The sequence below is a fragment of the Triticum urartu genome, chromosome 1, assembly GCF_003073215.2.
Source record: "Triticum urartu cultivar G1812 chromosome 1, Tu2.1, whole genome shotgun sequence".
Classification (NCBI taxonomy): domain Eukaryota; kingdom Viridiplantae; phylum Streptophyta; class Magnoliopsida; order Poales; family Poaceae; genus Triticum; species Triticum urartu.
Window position 1 is genome coordinate 6,743,745 of NC_053022.1, and position 21,011 is coordinate 6,764,755.

Here is a 21,011-nt window from a genome sequence, read left to right on the forward strand (position 1 = left end):
CATGCTATTTTTTTTCATTTTGCACGATACTTGAAGTTTCAGCCCAGAAGAAGATAAGTTTTGAAGAAATTAGATGCGAGCTCTATGCCGTCAGATCAGCCGCTGAGAGAGAGGCAAACCCCTAGAATGAGGGAGCTGAACTACGTATTTTGTAACTGTGTTATTGAGATAAGGATTTATCCCTATTTTATAATGACCGTATGAGCCGAAAAATATTAGGTGATACCACCTTTTATATGCTACCATGATATCACTTTTCAAAAATCACATTTTGATGTTTAAAAATATTCTGAAAAACTTTGTGGATGTTCACAAGACATATGTCTACGACCCATAAAAATTCAGACCCAAATTTGAAATACCTATTGAGAAACAAAAATGACAAATCTAGAATGAATAGTACAAAAGAAGACAAAACATGAACCGTGTCAGGAATGACACTATTCACATACAGATTTGTCTTTTTGTTTCTCAATGTATGTTTCGAATTTTGATCTGAATTTTTAGGGGTTATAAACATATGTCTTGTGAACATCCATAATCGTTTTCAATTTTTTTGAAACATCGAATGTAACTTTTTAATTTTTTTTAGCATGGGAGCATGTAATAGGTGGTATCACCTGATATCCACCCCAGCATGAGCACGTCAGACACATGATAGAAAGAAGCACAAAGCATATATACATGACTTGCACACATATATGCACATTTACTGATGGTTGAAACAAAGGGGAATGATAAAACGAAGAGGAACAATAGAACGAAGGAACATTTGCCATATGCACAGAGCAATAGCATTTGTTCACTTAATTACATGGCTTAGCAACAACGAGGTACCAACACACGCAGGCAGCTTACAGCCACTATAGGCTTTAGCAGAAATGGGCACAGGCGCTGTAGCATGTGCCACCACACGTAAGGAAGGACGCGTACTTGCATGACTGGCATGCAGGAGGTTTGGCGGTGCAGATGCCGCTGCATGCAGTGTCAGAGTAGTCGACGCAAACGTGAACACAGTCAGCGAGACAATCTTTGCATTCTGTGGCTGCCACAGGCTGGCCCATGTTCAGCACAAGCACGACGCAAACGGCCACGGCAAGGGCAGCGGCCACCTTCAGAGATGAAGCCATTGATGAATTGGGTGGGTGGTTGTAGTGGAGGATTGAGGAAGAACAGATGCGATGGATGGAGATGAGCTATAGCTAGCTGCTTAAGTGGTGCATTCCCATATGATGGAGCAGGATGCTATTTATAGGCAGCCAACGTGAGGATTACCCAGTACTAGCTAGCTAGTACTCTATCTCCACCTCCCTAAAAAAAGAGAACTAGCTAATTTACTGATCTGTATCGCTTAGATATTTTTTGAGTGCGATCCGTATTGTTTAATTTAACCGTTGTTGACTTCAATATAGTATATATATACCTTGTGCACCAATGATTGAATGCTTGCACTTTGACATGAGAAGGATTATATACATGAAAGTGACCAACATGTATGCACGGATTGTGTATTGTTAGCCTTTGCCATTTGCTAACCCTCGTAGTACATGATTTCAATTTAATATTGCTAAACAATGCATCATCTGTATGTACCGTTGTACCCGTACTACCAAACATGCTAGAACTACGTAATGCATCTTATGTATCCTGCGTAACTTCATTCTGAAATCTGAACTAATCAAATCCCCCTGAATTTCAGGATGGGCCCCACGCCCCCACTATTGACCAATTAGAAATTGACAAATCATTACGTAACCCCCTCCCCACGTAAGCCCCCGTAGGTGTAGCAAAGCTTGTGTTGTACCATAGTCCTTAGAGGTTAGGATCTAAGATCTCTCGTACACTTGTGTGCGCCTTTCCGTACGTTCCAGTTAGTTAGGGAACTCCCTCTATTCATTCTCTAATGTGTTGTACATCAACACTTGTAACCCTTGACGCAAGTATTACATAATTCAACTTTGTAATCAGAGTCATCTGCTTGCTATTGAGCAACACCCATACCAATTCCAGCGCCACCTCCCTTTGGGTGCAAACCTTGCATACCTCTTCTAGTTTCCCTGTCGGCGCCATGGTGCCCATTATCACCACTGCTTCAACTCTCTCTTCTTACCCATCCAATTAATTTTTCAAACTTCAGTCCCCCATTGCCGTGCATAATACCAACATCCACTCTTACATCCCTTTCAAACCCGACCCATCCACCAACAACTATCATAAATTTCAAATTTCTTGTTGTTCGTCGTCTCCTGCATTGTGGCGTTGTACTCAACCACATTAACAGGACGTTTGAACTTGACGTCGACAATCCCGAGTTGCGACCTACCGACATCAGGATATTCGGGTGGATTTACACCACGATCGGCGGTAGTCTTCTGGACCTTGCGATGTCCTCTGACGGCACTGTCTTGTCAGCATGGACTCGCCTCCACCAGTACTTCCTCAACAACAATGCCACCCACGCCATTCATCTTAACAGGAAGTAGCGCATGCTCATGCAGGGCACCCCGTGGGTCACTGAGCATGCATGATAGTCCAAGTTCCTTGCTGAAGTTGATGAAGCCATGACTGATCCGAATCTCTTCCTCCGGTTCCCTCCATGACACCATCAAGATTATGGGTGCTCATGTATCACCTTGTTTAATCCAAGATTTCTCAACATCAACTCCCGTCGGTAGCCCGGGTTCGACCATAAAGCAGTCTGATTCGATTGAGCACCCTTACTCACCGGTAAAAAGGGCTATACACACTTTGTATAACCATATGAAGATCATACTGTGTATTTCCAGAGTAAGTTCTCCCGAAAACTTAGTTGTCCAATTATCCTATAATCTACATCTACATACTTAATAAATATGACATGACAGGTGTTCTTACTGCATGCATAGGATCAATTTAGGAATTCTTAAATAATATGTACGAATTGAATGTTCTTTTTATAAAAAACATTTAAAGTTAAACTTTTAGTACAACTGACTATTTCTTGGCACTACTTGCCGATGAATTCCTCATACAAAACCAGGTGACTACAGCAATATATATTTTCAAAGCAAAAATAAATATTTAATAATGCCAAAATATACTTTCAAAATATATAATTATCGATAAAAGTACAGCCCCGGAAAAGAGTAGACAACAACGCTGTTTTGCCTGATGGCAAGTATCCTTAGCAATGTAATAAAGATTCATGTGGAAAACTGAAATATTCAATTATATTCGCATTTTATAAAGTTATATTCACTAACACTGCCTGCTAGCTAGTTGCACGAGCGAAAATAAAAATAAAAGAAAAAAAACCGCTCGGTGCATTAATTCATGGGCAGCAAATCATAGCTAAAATGCATAAACGCGTGTACATTGACAGATATGTTTGAACTAACACTCATACTGACGACTGGGTTGCTTTAAAACAAGGTGAACTACTGATGATCACGATACATATAACTGAATTGTAGGACACATATGACTAGCAGCACAATTGGCTTTGTAAATAGAGGCTACTAGAAGGGTTGTGCGCGCTTTGCTGCGCCGTTTGTGTTTTTTTTAAATAATCACGTTGTTTCAAAATGTAAGGTGTAATTTTTTTAAAAAGTCAAACTTTTTAAGCTTGGTCAAATTTGTAAAGAAATATATCAAAATCTGCAATATCAAATCGGTATTTTCAGATTCATCACAAAATGAATTTCCATATTTGTTTGTTTAATATTATGGATGTCGATATTTTTTGCTCCGAGCTTGGTCAAAGTTAAAGAAATTTGTCTTTCTAAAAAACGGATACCCCCTATATTTTATAGCTGATGGAATATTCTGTTTGACGGGTGGGGGAGATGATAGAGTGCGTTTTATTTTTATTTATAATGCTGTGATTTGGTCGGCCTTTTGTGGTGTGATTCCGTGTTATTGGCTAACCAACTTATATTTATCTGTGGAAATTTCTGCGTCGGTGATTGCATGCAATATATTGATGCTACAATATCACATGGCGACGCTTCTTTTCTCTAGGTGGTGGGAGGGTGCGGGGGATTGATATGTTTTTATAGGCCGGTTGTTGTTGATTGATTTGAATAATCATTGGCCCAGTCAAAATCGTAAACCAAATCAAAATTGAAAAGCTCAATTGAATGAAAGAGCTTCAAATTTTTGGAACATGGTGAATAAAAAGAATTGAATGAGAGAGCTTGAGAAATTGTTGACCCAGTCCAAATCGGATGACCCAATTCTAAATTGATTAACTCAATTAATTGTGAGGCCTTAGAAATTAGAAAGCATAGTGTATAGTATAGAAGAATAGAATCGTGGAGCTTTGAGAAATTGTTGGCTCGGTTAAAATCGGATGACCCAATTTTAATTGGATACCTCAATTGAATGTAGGCTCATTAAAACTAGAGAGCTTAGTGTTGTAGACGATGCCCAGTCTTGAGGTCTTATCATTAGTTTGATATTGCTGACCAAGTACTTAAAACGGCCTAGTTCCATCAAGGGATTGTGTACACTCCACATATACACTGATCCATACCTATATATCAATGAAAAAAATACAGAATAATTACTACTTAATCAATCCGTACGTACGCAACAGCGTTGTCCCGGTTTCTAGGATAAAATAGGCAAGGCTCTAGCTCTTAATGCTAATTAAGATGTTATCCTTTGCTGGACGTAATTTCTTACCAGCGTCACATAATACTATTAGACAACAATGCAACTAGTACCGAGCTTATTGAAAGCAACAACTCCTTTGCATTAGAAAACTAGTAGCAATATTTGGATTGCTGTCACGGAGATTGCCCACTAAGTATTGTTTAATTGCTTCTTAACCACATCAACAATATGTTTTCCAGAATGTTGGAAGTCTTTTAATATAAAGACGGAGCTTTTCCGCGAAAAAGAAAGATAACTCGGTTGCTTTAAAACATGGTGAACTGGTTATGAGCACGCATCAATATAACTGGATTGGAGTAGTTTGACTAGCGGCACGGTTGACTACGAAAATAGATAGTAGTTCGCTAGGCCTTGTCTTGTGATCTTATCATTGGTTAGAGATTGCTGACCAAGTATTTAAAACGGCTTAGTCATGGAATAAATAAATAAATATATTAAAATGGTTGGGCCTGCCAGAACCGGATTAGAATGCCGAGGCCAGGGTCTGACTCCACCTCCCTTGGGCACAAAATAGTTATATTTGCATTTAAAAATAATAAATGAATTATTTTGTGATTAATTGATGCATTATCATACATAGTTATCATATAAAATCCCAAAAATAAGTTCGCATGGGATTTTGGGAGCTTTTCTGCTGAGAGGCACAAGCCCAGCCTAGCTTCTATACCATGCGACCTTATTTTCTGCTGAGAGGCACAAGTGAAGCCCAGCCCAGCCAGCTCCTTCTTTCTGTCGTCGCCGCTAGCCGTACCCTACAGCACACCGCCGAGCACGAGGCCGCCGAGCACAGCTAGACTTGAGGCCGAACAGGCAGCAGCTTGTTCAATCCGACCGCTGCCTCATGTTCCGTAGTTCGTCCAGCCGTTGCCTCCTGTACCTCCGCCGCCGCCGCCCAGATCGACTATTAGCTGTTTTCTGTTGACATATCTTCAGGAAGGGCAGTGCTCATGTGCGCCTAGTTTTTGGACATTTTAGTGGAACATAAGCTCACACAAAAGAACTGGATGGCTTAATTTCATGGGCTTATTTCCACTGCAGCTTATCAAGGGCTTATTTCCAGCGCAGCTTATGTAGAAGCCATGGCTCAAAAGAACTGGCCCTTATAGCATGTGCAACGGGAGCCCTCAGACCGCCACAAACGTCTGTGCGGACAGTCTGATCGCTGTCCGAGCCGCAAATTGCCACCCAACCGGATCCCACATAATTAGCCCAAGCAGCCGGGCTGAACAATAGCTCCAAATCTAACCTGTATCTATGGTGGATATGGGCGGACCGGATGCGGCAGCCACGTCAGATCGGCACACGATGGACCACCCCATCCCCATCGGGGCGCAAACATAGCTCACTCTTGGCCTCTCCGCTCCCCTTCCACTCCACTCATGTTCGCTCCCGTCCCTGTCGCTTCCCCTTTCCAGACAATTGTGGCTGGTTCTCGTAGCGACTGTGGCAGCAAATCTGGCTACGAGGCGGATCCCATCGACTGGGATGGCTTGCTGCAGTCGGATTGGGACAACGAGGACGTCGCCCTTCGCATCGCGCTTTGCCTGTCGCGGATGGACAGGGGCGGGAGCTCGAGCTCTGCAATGTCCCCAGTAGCCCGGCGAGGCAATGCAGCCGACCGCGCTGACCTATCGAGGTCCTCGTCGGTCTAGATCTGCACCCTCAAAGGCCCTCCCCTACCACTATTGGCCCTGCTCCTTTCGGACGATGGGTGCTCGTTCTCGCACCGCCAAGCCCGCGGCGGAAGATGTACGAATCGGATGTGTGATTTGCTCGCTGTGTGAGGTAGTTGGCCTGCTAGATAGCCGGTTCCTTCCGCATCGGCTGCGGGTCGTGTAGGTCCACCCCGGCCGACCCAAAGGAGTTCACCGCGACGTCATCCTCCGGTCAAATACCTCGGCGGAGACGAATGCCCGGTGCCACCGCTGCAAGAGGGTGGCCGCCCGGGCAAAAGCCACTTGACTCGTAAGGGAGCAGGTCTGTGCCGCCCGACATCTGGTCGTGATCATCTCCTCCTTGTTGTTGTACGATAGTGGCATGGCGAGCAACGACAACCACTCCCTCCGTCCGCCGATGCCTTTGCTAAAGAATTTATCTACCGTTTAGGCTGATTGTATCTAGGTGATGATGGGAATTTTTTGTCCGATTGTATGAAACTTGCCACCCCCTAGTGTTTTCTAGTGCTATGCTCAAGTTGTTTTTGTAACCCGCCCATATATTAAAACTTAAAATAGTTGAATACAATCATTCCTTACACGCAACATCTCCTTCGGGATACGGGCTGCGTCGGGTATTGTCAGCTGTATAGGTATTCTAAGATCCTTATATTCCGGCCGTATGGGTGGTGGAGGATATAGTGGACGGCCGTTTCCTGGAGATGGCGACGACGTCCTGCACCGATCTGTGTCATTGGTCACTCTTTACACGCAAGAAAGTACGTAGCGGCCGACCCGTGCATGTCGGCAACTACGACTAGGGCACACCGGGACCCCTCATTTTATTAGCCACCCTGCGAATGTAAAACTGCTCGATGAAGCAGGTGTGCGTAGCTGCAAAATAAGTACTTGTAATAGTAGTTCTTGCTAGATTAGACCATATCAATGAGCGGTCCAGAAATATTGTTGTTGAAATGGATGTATCTAACGTATTTTACTCCTAGATACATCCATTTTTATTCATTTCTTCGACAAATATTTTCAGACGGACGGAATAATATGCGACTACTAAGAAGTTATCCATTGATTGGCACAATTCCTCATGAATGCCACTATGTATTAGCCTACATGCAACTAGCACCGACAAACTTGTTCAAAGTAATGATTCCTTAGCATTAGAAAATCGCGCTTGCAATATTTCGGTTGCTACCACGGAAACTTCACACTAAGTATTCCTAAACTGCATGCTTAATTCCATATATTGGTTTACTTTGCGGACCCATGGTGTCAACTCTTCTACATATATTGGAGTTGGCATCAATATAATAAGCTACCACTTAACATTAATTCGTTCATGGTCTTAAACTAGTCTTGCATGAAAGTAGTTGGAAAAATTCATAAACGATCAAGCGCAGCAAAGGAAACTAGTATTTTCGGTGAAGAAGAAAAATCATAGAAAATTTAGGACGGAGTTTTATGCTGGAAGAAGACAAGTTGTGAAGGAATTAGATGCAATCTTTAGCCACTATGAGGCGCTGAGAGAAAGAAGAAACCCTACCGCGAGGGAAGCGAAACTACATACTACTTTGGAACCGCATTCTCTTGATAAGGATATATCCCTATTGTTTGAGTATGACAACACGTTGGACACAAGATATGTACGAAGAAGCACAAAACATACACAACGTGCACACAAGTATATTTACTGATGGTTGAAACGAGGGGGAACACATCAACGGCATTAGTTCGCTTATTTATATGGCTTATAATAGCAACAACGAACACAAGCATGCACGTAGCTTACAGCGAGCAACAGGGCACAATCGGCCGGTTTAGCAGAAGAGGGTACAACCGCCGTAGCATGTTGCACCACACTCAATTAAGGCTGCGTCCTTACATTCCTGGCATGCAAGAGTTATGACGGTGCAGATGCCGCTGCACGTCGTTTCAGCGTAGGCGATGCAAATTGCAACACAAGCGCCCAGACAATCTTCGCATTCTGTGGCTGCCGCCGGGTGACCCATGTTGAGGACGAGCACGATGCAAACAGCAACGATGGTGGCCACCTTCAGAGATGAAGCCATTGATGAATTGGGTGGTTCTAGTGGAGAATATAGCAAGAACAGATGCGATGGAGATGAGCTAGCTAGCTGCTTAACTGTACATGTCCATATGAGGGAGTAGGATGCTATTTATAGGGAGCCAACACAAGGACGACCCTAGCTAGCTAGCTAGTACCCCACCTCGCAAAAAATAAAACCTAGCCAGTACTTATTCGTATCACTTAATTAACTGTGGTTGACTTTGATATAGTATATACCTTGTGCACCAATAATTTTTGACCTAAATTGTACGCAAGTGAACTCTGCAATAATGCGTGCACTTTGATGTCAGAAAGATAATTTATAGCAAAGTGACCCATACATTTGCGTGGCTAAGGCTGTCCATAATGAGTAGTATCATAAGTTTGTATCATGCATATGATACTATTCTATGATATTACCTCTATAATGCATAATATTATGTATTAGTATCTTAGATATTATCTTATTTATTGTCATGCATGACACATAATAGCATATCATTTATTATGATACGGTATCACGATATGATACTAAACTCTCTCTTTCTTCATTTAATTCCATGTCACCTCACCAAAATTGCTTAGTAAATCAGTTCATGAGGAGAGCAGTAAATTCAGTAACTTAGCTAGTTACTCATTATGAGTAGCATCACACATACCAAGACAAATTGAGTCTATTACCTAATGAATGAAGCTTTACATGACACTACACATATGTTTGACTCGCCATAGTGGGGGTAACATAACTGGTATCATGCACTTGAGACTAGCAAACATACTTATGTGGCAGACAATTAAAGAAGAGAGAGAGGGTTAAAGTAATATAGATAGACACTGTATCATGTTAAAAGACATCTTACTTTGTGTTACTACTCTATGATAGTATTCACTATGGAGGTAGTATCATACACTAGTATCGTATGCCTTTTACTAGTATATGATACTCCCCGCTATGAGTAGCCTTACTACCCACTATGAAGGTAGTAACATAGTCTATAATAGCGTGTCTGTAACTAGTGTAAGTTAATCTCCACTGTAACTAGTCTTACCAGCTTCAGGCCCCATTGCCGTCCATAATAGCAACATCCAGTCCTACTTCACATTCAAACTCAACCCACGTGTCAACAACCAATATAAATGGCGCATTCTTTATGGTTCGTCCTCACCACCTCCAATGCACTCAACCACATTAAAGAGACATCTGAACTTGAAATTGATGACCCCGAGTGGCAGCGTACCGACATCAGGATCATGTTGTGGATCTACACCATGATTGACGATGGTCTTCTAGACTTGTGATGTCCTATGACGGCACTGCCTTATCAACATGGAATCGCCTCCGCCGGTACTTCCTCAACAATAACATTGCACACACCAACCATCTTTGCGGCAAGTACCGCATGCTCAAGGAGAGCACCGTGTCTGTCGCCAAGTACGGGTAGCGGCTCAAGTTCTTCGCAGATATTTATCAGGTGATGACTAATCGTGGTCTCGGCCTAAAGTTCCTCCATAGCATCGACAAGGTGATGTGCTCCCGTAGATAAAGCTTGTTTAATCAATAGTTTCTCTGTCATTAACTTGGGCCAGCAGTATCATCCGAGCTCAGCTATAAAGCATCCTGCTCCGAGTGGGTGTCCTTACTCAGGCCCTGTTCGGCTCTCCACCAGCTCCACGGAATTACGGTATCTGGGGAGCACCTACATTCCAACTCCACTATTTTAGCCTGTAGGTCCACTAGCTCCGTGAGCTGAGTCTGGAGCGGAGGGAATCCGAAAAATCCCTCAATGACAAGAACGACTACACACTTCGTATAACGGTGGGACGACCATACTATGTACTTCCACAATAAGTTCTCCAAAAGTTAGTTGTCCAACTATTTTATAGGTAATCTACACATACATGCTTAAAATTGTTAACCCCGCAAGTCTATACCTATACTAATTTTAGATTGTGACTAAGGACACAGTTGACTATGAAAATTGATAGTAGGCCTAGTCTTGTTATCTTATCATTGGTTAGTGATTGTTGACCAAGTACTTAAAACAGCTTAGCCCTGGAAAAGAAATAAATTCATTAAAATGGCCGGACCTACCCGAGCCCGGCCTGAAAATTCTGAGCCCGGGTCTTATCCCACCCTGCTTGGGCACGAAATGGTTATATTTTTATTAAAAATAATAAATAAATTATCTTGTGATAAATTGATACAATAGCATACCTATTTTAAAAAAATACCAAAAAATAAGGTCTCTTGGACTTTTGGGGGCTTTCCAGCTGAGAGGCACAAGCCCAGCCTAGACACCAGCGGGCGAGGCTTCCCATGCCCAGATTTAAAGCATGTACAACGGAGCGCTCATACCCCCCCAAACGTATGGGCAGATAGCCTGGTCACTACTCAACCCATAAATTGCCACCCAACTGGATCCCACATAGTTAGCCCTATCGTCTGGGCAGATCGACACGCCCGGACGTGACAGTCACATCGAACATGTTCGTTCTTGCCCAACCGATCCCCACTAGGGCGCAAACATAGCTCAGTATCGGCCTCTTCTCTCCCCTTCTACACCACTCAGGTTCGCTCCCATCCCCATCGCTTCCTCTTCTCGGGCTACCATGGTTGGTTCTGGCAGCAATTTCAGTGGCGGATCCACCAACAACGAGGCGGAGCCCATCGACAGGGATGCCTTGCCGGAGTGGGATTTTGATGATGAGGAGACCTCACCCTTTGCGTTGTGCTCTGCGGTTCATGGATGGACAAAGGTAGGAGCTCGAGCTCAGTGTTCTCCACCGTTTCCCGACGAGGCAATGCAACGGACCACGTCAGCCCGTCGCGATCTGTGCCGGTCCAGATCCGTCGCCCTCTGTGACCCTCCCCTACCACTTTGGGCCCCGCTCCTCCCGTTCGGAGCAGGGTGCTTGTTCCCGCACTACCGAGCTTGCAAGGAGGACGTACAAATCAGAGGCGCGAGCCAGACATGCTATGCAGCATGTCCGAGAGACTGCGGGTTCCTCCCGCAGCAGCTGCGAATTCTGTAGGTCCATGCTGGTTGACCCGGAGGAGGATCTCCTCCGTGATGTCATCCTCCGGCCAGAGACCTCGGCGGAGATGGATGCCCGCCACCGAAAAAGTGCAAAGGCTCTTCGGCTCGACATCGAAGATTCTGGGAACCTCGCGAAGGACGGGGTGGCCGCCAGTTTGAAAGCCGCCCGACTCACCAAGGAGCAGGCCCGGCACCGCCTGGCGTTTGGTCGGAATCATCTCCTCTTCGTTGTCCTATGACAGCGGCATGATGAGCGACGACAACGACAAATTCCCTTCGACAGCAAACACCTACATGTAGGAGTTTATCTATTATTTAGGCTTATCATATGTAGGTGATGATGGACATTTTGTGTCTGATTGTACGAAACTTGCCATTCCCAATATATATGTTTTATACTGCTATATGTTCAAGTTGTTTCTACGTAAAATGTTGATCACATTGCGTGGTTAGCATGGATTTGAGGGGGACGGCAGCGGACGCGGAGATATAAGGGGTGACTGTTCGATGTCCGCGAACGCGTCCACGGGCGTGTAGGGGTCACATTTGTGAGTTCTGGTTGTAGATGCTCTTACGACATAGTACACACTATTGTAAGTTTTATGAGGTGTTTGGTTTCAATCGCGTGCACCTTCCTTTCCCGCCTTTTCAAGATATGGATCTCTATTACCTCCATGCAATCCTATGAAGGGACATCGTCTTCTTTCCTTGTTACTTTTTCTCGTTTCTATGACAGCAAAAATCCGTAGAAATGTATGAAAAGTTCTGGCAAACTGAAATATTTAATCATGGAAATTTCTATTACTCAGTCTTGATTCTTGTCCTCGCGACATCCAACTCGATTTGCGGAGAGCAACACACCGTAACATCAAGCACGAGACGGGATGTCGTGACTGGCCACACGATCGCGGATGGAGGAGATGAAAATGGCTTGACAGGTTCGAGTTGGAGGGGGGGGGGGGGGGGGGGGGGGGGGCGAGGGGTATGTTCACCGGCAGCAGGGACTGTTGGGAGGTTTATAGGGATGGCCAGGGTGCGGAGGGATGGTAGAGGTGGCGGCACAAGTTGAACAGGGCAGGGCAACAAGGCACACGCAGAAGCACCACCAACCACGGACCGCGTGGCTGGCGGCACCACCGACGCGGACGGCTTGGCAGGTGGTTGGGGGCGAAGTGGAGAAGGGCAGGCGAAAAAGCTAAACAGTAGGCTAGGAAAATCGACTGATCCATAATTGAAGGATAGGTACTCCCTTCAATTATAGACGCATATATTTGATGAAGTTACATCAGCAAACACATCGCATGGGTTAAACACAAGCAATAAGAGCAGTCGTGAATGCAATAATTCGTTGGCAGAAAATCACAGCTAAAACGCATAAACACGTGTATACTGGATATATCTGAACACTTGGTCATACTATGACTGGGTTGCTTCAAAACAAGGTGAACCGTTGATGAGCACACATATTGACATACATATAAATCCAACTGTATTGTATCCTGTATACACATCTGACTAATGGCACAACTGACTTTCAAGATAGTATATATCTTCGAATCTTAGTAGTATGCTAATTAAGTTGTTATCCTTGGATAGACGCAATTCCTTGTGAAGGTCATTGCTTAGTAGACAACATGAAGTCCAAATATTATATTTCGGTGGTTGTCACGTACGGAGATTCCCACCGAGTATATTAAATTGCTTCCATATCCGTGCAACCATCTGAATTTGATATGGCCCTGCATGATTCATGGATGGAGTTGACAGTAATAGAACCATTTGATAATAACTTCTGACTGGTCTTGAACTAGCCTGCATAATTGATAAATTGATAATATTTTTTGCAAGGAAGAAACCGCTAAATATGTAGTAGAAACAAACATGACATCACTCAACTCTCCGTCTGTTTTCGTTCTATTTTCCGTCCATACCTATGTAAATACATTGTTCTTAGAAATCATTCCATGTTGCTTCAAGGGCGATACTACTGTCGATTGATCATCCTGATGGGTCATCACCCTTATTGTCTGATCGCCACTAAAACTCAAATTGTGTAAACCTCGTCTGTAAAACATTCTAGGTAGCTAGAAAATGTCGGCGCGGCTAACTGCCCCACTGGACAATGGTGCTTCAACGCACAAACATATTAGTTTGCCTATCTTGTTGGGCTGGAGTTGGCAAATTTTTCGCATGCACGTGTGTCATAATTGTTTGTTTGTGGGTGACACCAAGGTCGGTTGGTAAAACGGAGGGGCCACAGCGCCTATCAATGATAGACTTCATGTTGTGTCTGATGGCATCCATGGTAGAAGGGCCATCAGGCTCCCGACTTTTCCCCCCGCACCCCCTCCCTCCCGCTAACGCTAGGGTCCCCCCTGCTGGCTCCCTAGCCCCCTCCCGTCGCCGCCGGCCGCCAGGCGCGCGCCCCGGCCCGTCCTGTCCCACTCTCCTCCTCTCGGTCCCGCCCCTGCGACGCCTCCCCGGGAGGTGGCCGGGGCGGCACACTCCCTCCCCTCCCTCTCGACCATCCCCTTCTGCTGGATCTCCCCCGCTGCCGCCGGTTGGTGCCCCCTAGGGCTGGCCCGGGTGTTGTCGGCGGCAGCAGGAGCTCATCTCCACGCGCGCCTGTCTCCCCTTCCTAGGGCAGACGGCGGCGGTGCTGCTTGGCTGGGCGATGTCTCTATGATCCGGCGGCGGTCGGCGGCGGCGGGCAAGGTGGCGGTGCCGCCACTTGGAGGCGGGGAGGCGTGCTGGCGTGAGGTGGCCGATGGCTCGTCCCCGGCCCAGATTTGGCCCCTGCGGGCCCCATTTGGGTCCTAGTGGTCCGGCCATTGGTGCGGCTTCGACGTCTTCCACGTGGCGTGGAGGAGGGGTTGCTCGGACTGGTGGTGGTGGCACCGACGATGTGCCTTCTGTAGCATGACGGCGGGAGCTTTACATGCATCTAAGGTCCCGGCAGGGCTTGGTATGCTCCCGTTGTCGCGTCCAGTCGGTTACCGTCATCGACGGTGGAGGTTGGGCTCTCCCGCATGCCGACGGTGCTGCAGTCCTAGTCCCGGCTCCTCTTCTTATTTAAACAGGCCCCTTTCGCTGTGCCGTGGTGAGACGACGCGGAAGCTTCAAGATCGTTTTGGCGCAAGGTGGTGGTCTGTGTGGTGGCGTGCTCCGGAGCACCCGAGGTGAAGGCTGGGATCGAGAGAAATCTCTGTCGGCCGAGCTGACACCGACGCCGTGGTGCCTGAGGGTGCTGCTGGACCTTCCTGGATGGCGTTGGGGGCTAGCCTTCCTCTCTCCTCGCCGCGTACCGGGGGAAACTCTTGGCAGTAGTGTCGTCATCGTCGCATCCCTTCCTGAAGGTGTTGATTGGTACAGGCGCTTCGGAGTATAGGAGCTTGCTGGAGGTTTCTCGGTGGGCACGATGGTCGTGAAGCTTCTTTGCTTTTGTTGATCCACCGGTGTCGGCATTTGTTTCTTTTTTTTCTCTTTGTTTCTTTTGGGCATGCTTGTGTTGCTTCCGTCGTAGCACCTATCGTTGGTCGTATCGATGATGGTTGCTTTGTAATACAAAGCGGGGAGAAACCCCTATTTCGTCATGGTAGAAGGGCCATTGTACATGAGCGAGTTCTCTATTGATGACGTAGTATCACTAGGGCCTTCCTTGTTGGCCCCAAATCATTTGTTGGCAACTGGGGCCGAGCAACTAGCTTCAGAAGGGACTCACTAGCGCCCTGAAACTAGAAAGCGCCCCTCCCCAAATAACTCTCTCGGCTCTCTTTGAGTCTGCCGCGCCCAACCACCACTTGTTCAGGATAGCTGTATAAGGTGGTAGAAATTTCCTAGTTTTTGCCCGCAACCTCCCTCCCCGTGCAGCCTCTACAGTATGCTAATCAATGCATCAAGGTCGCACACAGCCAAATTATTCAAAAAAGGCAGGACCCACAAAATTCATGTTGAAGCGATCAATGGCATGGGTCAGTGACCATCAACATCAACCACCTCCAATGGAACTATGCGAACTATGAGAAAGGTTCTCCAATAATGACACCTCTAAGAAGGGGGTGATCATTGTTCTAACATGATCCAATAGAGGCTAGATCACGAGTTTTCACCCCAAATAGGACTTCTGAGCAATCTCAAGACAATATCTCCAAAAGGGGAACACTGTCGAAACATCGCCATTTGCCACGCACAATCAATGAAGGCCCGACCTAGAGTTTCCACTATGGAACTCAAGATCTTGTATTTGAAGAGCACCACCATTCTGAAATCGGCCTATGTTGCCACACCCACTTACCATGAATAAATAACTTATGACACGCAACAACAACCACTGATGTCCATAGCCATGGCGTGTTCATCTGCGTGCGACTGGACATGCCCACGTACAGGAGGTGTCGAGCAATGAAAATAAATGTTTGGCACACCATCAAAGAGGACGCTTGTTGCTTCCAGATCCTATGGACATGCCACTGTGTGTTTTCATCGTTGCCGCCAAAACAGTCTATCGTCACGGCAACATTAAGCTCTATGGACGGGAGTTCCTATATCATCCCTTCTGTCTTTGGCAGCAAGGCCGCCGCGGCAAAACCTGCAACGACCGCGGCGGAAAGAAGAGGTCGAAGGTAAGCTTCTGACTAGGGTTTGGGGATGAGGGGCTCCGAAGTTGCGTGCACACCGTTTGCATTTCCAATCTAAGCGGTAAACCAGTCCAAATAATTAAATGTCGTTTGATCAACTATGTATCTAGCTGACACACTAGGACGAATCTTTGGATTTGAACTTTGTACTATAGGAGTACTGGGAGTTTACTCGTTTTCTAGATGGAAAACCTAGGCTGCAGCTCTTCGCGAGATATATTGCTGAAAAATGGTTATGTTTGTTTTTTATTTCTAACTCATTCTTTTAAACAGTACAAACGCAAGCGCTCATATACACGCGCATACGCTCATCCTTATGAACGCACACACGCACACCCTATCCCTATGAACACCTCCGAAAGACTAAGGCGGCATATTATCTTAAAATTTATGAGTCACCATAGGCACCTCGTTATCGACGGGAACGTCTCCTGCCACCGAATGCGCATCGCCGGAAATTCTGAAATAAATCCAGAAATAAATGCGAGCACCAGGACTTGAACCCTGGTGGGCTGGGATACCACAGTCCCTCTAACCATTCAACCGCAGGTTGGTTCGCTTTCTAACTCATATTTATGAGATAATAAAATATGGATAGTTTAGAAATGTCTAGAAACACCTTTCTATTAATTACCCTAAAACATCTTATATTTGCTTACAGAGGGAGTAGATGTAAAGATAAGAATGGGCGTCTAATGCATTTTAGTCTTTGCGAATGCTACATTATCATGTGGGCAAAGTAATATCATGTACATATTATATGACAAGGAAAAAAACCGGTAATATATTTCCTCAAAACACAGTTGACCTTTGTGATCTCTAAGGGTTGATACATGTACAAGGTATTGTTCAGCCTCACATGCGTAGTCTATCCTAAACGAAATGACAGCTAAAGAAATGAAACTAAAAATGATACGGAACAGATCATCACAAACAAAAAAGAAACAAGTGGGTATGGAACGAATATGCTAGCTAGTCCTCGAGCACTACAAATAGTTCCGTAGTCAATTTACGTACACACCTCCTAGCTACCCTCTTCTTCTTCTCCGAGTCAAAACCCCAGCTAGCAATGGCCAGCCCTAGCCTTGTAGTCCTGTCCATGATCTTGGCCTTGCATTCCATTCTATCCATGGCATGTGCATCCCTTTCCTCTGTTCTTCAATGCGAGTCCGAGGTAAACTTGCACCTGTACTTGCACCAAATCGCATTTGGACAAGGCACAAACCAGGTAGCAATTGTTCTGTCCAGCCAACCAGCCGTGTTTGGTCTAACTACTGTTATCGACTGGACTGTGATTGATGGACCAAACCCCAATTCCACCATTGTTGCCCGCACGAAGGGCATGCAAGTGCAGGCTGATGTAGCCGGTCCAGGCTGGTTCAACTACTTCAGCATGGTATTCGAGAAAAACTCCAGGTCACTTATACATATTTTAGACTACGGTTTTCGTTTTCTCAGTTATATAGCATGCTCAATTAGATACTGAAGATTGACCACTTTCATGTGATACTGATATATATTACCATGCAAAACGATATCTGGTTCAATGGATCATCATTCATGGCGATGGGGATTAACGCCAAGTAGGTCAAGGCCAGATGGCAATTATCAGTGGCACTGGAGAGTTTTCTATGGCGCGTGGGATCATCAAGTACAAAGCGCTCGACAACCCCCCTCTGAATCAAACTATTAAAGAGCTTAATATCCATGCATTCTATGTCAAACCTTCTGTAAGTACATATATATGTTCAACTACTTAATTTGTACTAGTAAGCTTGCACCTGCAATGCACCATCACATTGTAGAAAATTGTTTTTCTCGTTCATCTAGTCATGACATATGCGGCAATAAAAAACATCACATACATATAAATTTCTAGATGTTTTAACTGAACAATTACAGAGATAATATTTCTCAGTAAGATTCCTGAACCTCTATAGTCGCAAATTGCTTTCTCATTCATCTTGTTATGACATATGAGGTAACAATTATTACAGAATAACTTTCCCCTGCCTCTTCAAGACACCACAACCACCGGACCATGCTCATACAGGGGAAATTGTCAAAACTCACAGTTTGATCATCATAATCAGTATAACAGCAGTGTGGCACAACAAAAAGATAAGAAGGCTTTAAGCACCGGCCCATGCATAACAACCAACAATCAATTTAAACTTCAGTTGAGTTACGTCCTTATCAATATTCCCATTGTTTTTATGTATTCACATATGCAGCAACGTCAGGGAGATTTCGAATCAGCGCCATGCTCTAGTATAGAAACAAAGAAATTGAGCAACCTAGCAGGAACAGAAACCGACCAGATCACGAAAAAAGCAAGCTTCACACCATAAGAACTGAGCGTGTCTAGTGAAACCTGCATTACAAAACGTAAAACAACAAGTTTGGGATTAAACAAAGGGAGATAAAAGGAGAGTCAACAAGAACTGGATGAACGAATGAAAGAAATACAAGTGTTTCAGCACATCAACAAGTTCGGCCTACAAATTGACAAATCACTTAACTATCACTGAAACAAAGAATCTGGATTTCTTAAAAAAGAATGTTTGTGAGGAACAGAATGGGCAGTAAGACATGTGGATGCTATGAGCAATCAAGTAAATCATGACCATAGCTGAGAAATTAGGGGAACAACTTTGCATTCATTGACTTCTTTCCATGCACAAGTAACCAAAAGGTATAACTGGTTGTTCTTACATGTGACGCTGTCAATGCCGAATAATGCGACAGGAAAACTATTTTTATACATGAACTGATGCAGATAACTTCTAAGAAATAAAGTCAAACTGAACCAAGTCTATAAACAATAAGGATTGGAGATCATAAACTATCCCATCAAAAAATGCTAGTTATTGATAGAAGGATGGTGAAAAAAATGGGCAGCCACTCAATATCAATTCTCTCTTTCAAAGGTTGCATCCTAGATAAACAAAAGTAGAAACACAACATGCTAAAATAGGTGGGAAATCTACCCATGCAAGCAAGCTATATACATTTAGAATTAGTAGCCTAAGCATGATTTTTATGTAACCATGTATAGTAATAGCAAGAAGGTGCCATAAGATTTATAAACACCAAGGAAATTAAGCAAATCAATTAGGTGAATCCCATCATGTCAACACATATTATATCATGTACTTCACTTGAGATAATAGCTAAGTTCAATGGGGGAAATTAAAACTGCACACACAACTCAAAATCCAATACGCTACAAATTTTGAAGATTATAACAGTAGAATGATTTCTGCATCTGGACATAACAAAGTGAGTTTATGGGGGAAAAGACCTGGTGTTCTTTTACATTAATGAATTTTCACCGCTTGGCAGATAACGCAGAGTTATCTGGTCCCCGTTATTGAAGATCATAAGTCAAAATCAAGCGTAGACCATGTCAAACGTGATGATTCAGCCCAGTTGATGCAGGCGTGCACAAGGCGGGTACATGAAGGAGAATCTACATAGCCGGAGGAGTAGTTAGTTAGCTGAAAATCTTTTGTATCTCTATCTTCTCTTATCTCTAGTTTTCTTCCTTCACAAGATGTAATCTATCTCAACAACCTGTACGCGTTTATGGGCTCGCAACCCCTCTATATAACACGCAACACGTCGGCCAGGAAGGCTAAGACGTTTACCGCAAGTCGCACATGGTATACAGAGCAATCTTCTTCCACTAAACCCTAGCTATCCCATCTCCGTGCGCAGCCATGTCTTCCTCCACCTCCTCCTCCTCCCAGTCGTCGCTCAGCGGTGGAGTAACGGAGAAACTCTCCCGCACCAACTACATCCTATGGCGGACACAGATCACGCCGCAACTGCGGGGCGCCGGCGTCTTCCACTACGTCGACGGCACGTCCACCGAGCCGGCCAAAACCCACATCACCAAAGATGCTGCTGGGAAGGAAACCGAGGGGCCAAATCCTCTTCATCCAATTTGGGTGAGGGAGGACCAGCAGGTCCTAGGATACCTACTGCAAAACCTCTCAAAAGAGGTACTCGTCATGGTGACCCCGATCACCACGGCGAGGGAACTCTGGGTGGCGCTGGCGAGCATGTTCTCGTCGCAGTCACGCAGCCGCGTCAACAACATCCGTACAGCGCTGATCAACGCCCAGAAGGGCAACCAATCGGTGGCCACCTACTTCGCCGCCATGAGGGGCCTCGCCGATGAGCTCGCCGCGGCGGGCAAACCCATCCAGGACGATGAGCTCATGTCCTACATCATCCACGGGCTGGACCAAGACTACCAGCCGCTTCTCTCTGCACTGGATGCACGCGTCACCCCGGTAACCCTTGATGAACTCTTTGCTATGCTCAGTAACTTTGATCAACGCATGGCGCAGTACCAAGGCCCCGGTGGTGGCTTCAAGTCGTCAGCCAACTCTGCATACAGAGGCCGCGGCGGTGGCTCTCGCTCACGCTCATCTCCCCGTGGCAAAGGGAGGTTCAGCTCCGGTGGTGGCGGCTACTCCAACAACTCGCGCGACGGCGGCCGCTCGGGAAACTCCAAAGGGCGTCGCGGTGGTGGCAGTGGTGGTTCCAACAGATCCCGCCCGGACTTGCCCCGCTGTCAAATCTGTGGCAAGCCAGGACATATGGCGAAGGATTGTTGGTACCACTATGAAGAAGATGATGGTGACTCCTCGCAAGATGAAGAGAAAGTTGCCGCTGCCGGCCGATGGCTCCTATGGAGTTGACACAAACTGGTACGTTGACAGCGGCGCCACCAACCACATCACCAACGAGCTCGAGAAAGTCACCATGAAGGAGAAATATCGTGGCAAGGATCAAATTCACACGGCCAATGGTGAAGGTATGGGCATACGTCACAATGGCCATTCAATTTTTAATACCCCTAGTCGTAAAATTCATCTCAAAAGAATCTTGCATGTTCCTAGTGGTCATAAAAATCTTCTCTCCGTTCATA

General features: G+C 45.4%; 1 long non-coding RNA gene across 2 annotated transcripts; it reads left to right on the forward strand.

The window, feature by feature from the left end:
* Window positions 1-17,106: 17,106 nt before the first annotated feature.
* Window positions 17,107-19,724, forward strand: LOC125515357. Of its 2 annotated transcripts, XR_007287082.1 has the most exons (3): window positions 17,107-17,485; window positions 17,657-17,799; window positions 19,415-19,724. It is a non-coding gene; the product is annotated as an uncharacterized LOC125515357 (long non-coding RNA). The 2 variants fall into 2 exon arrangements; XR_007287192.1 differs by having other exon boundaries at window positions 17,107-17,799.
* The last annotated feature ends 1,287 nt before the right edge of the window (window positions 19,725-21,011 follow it).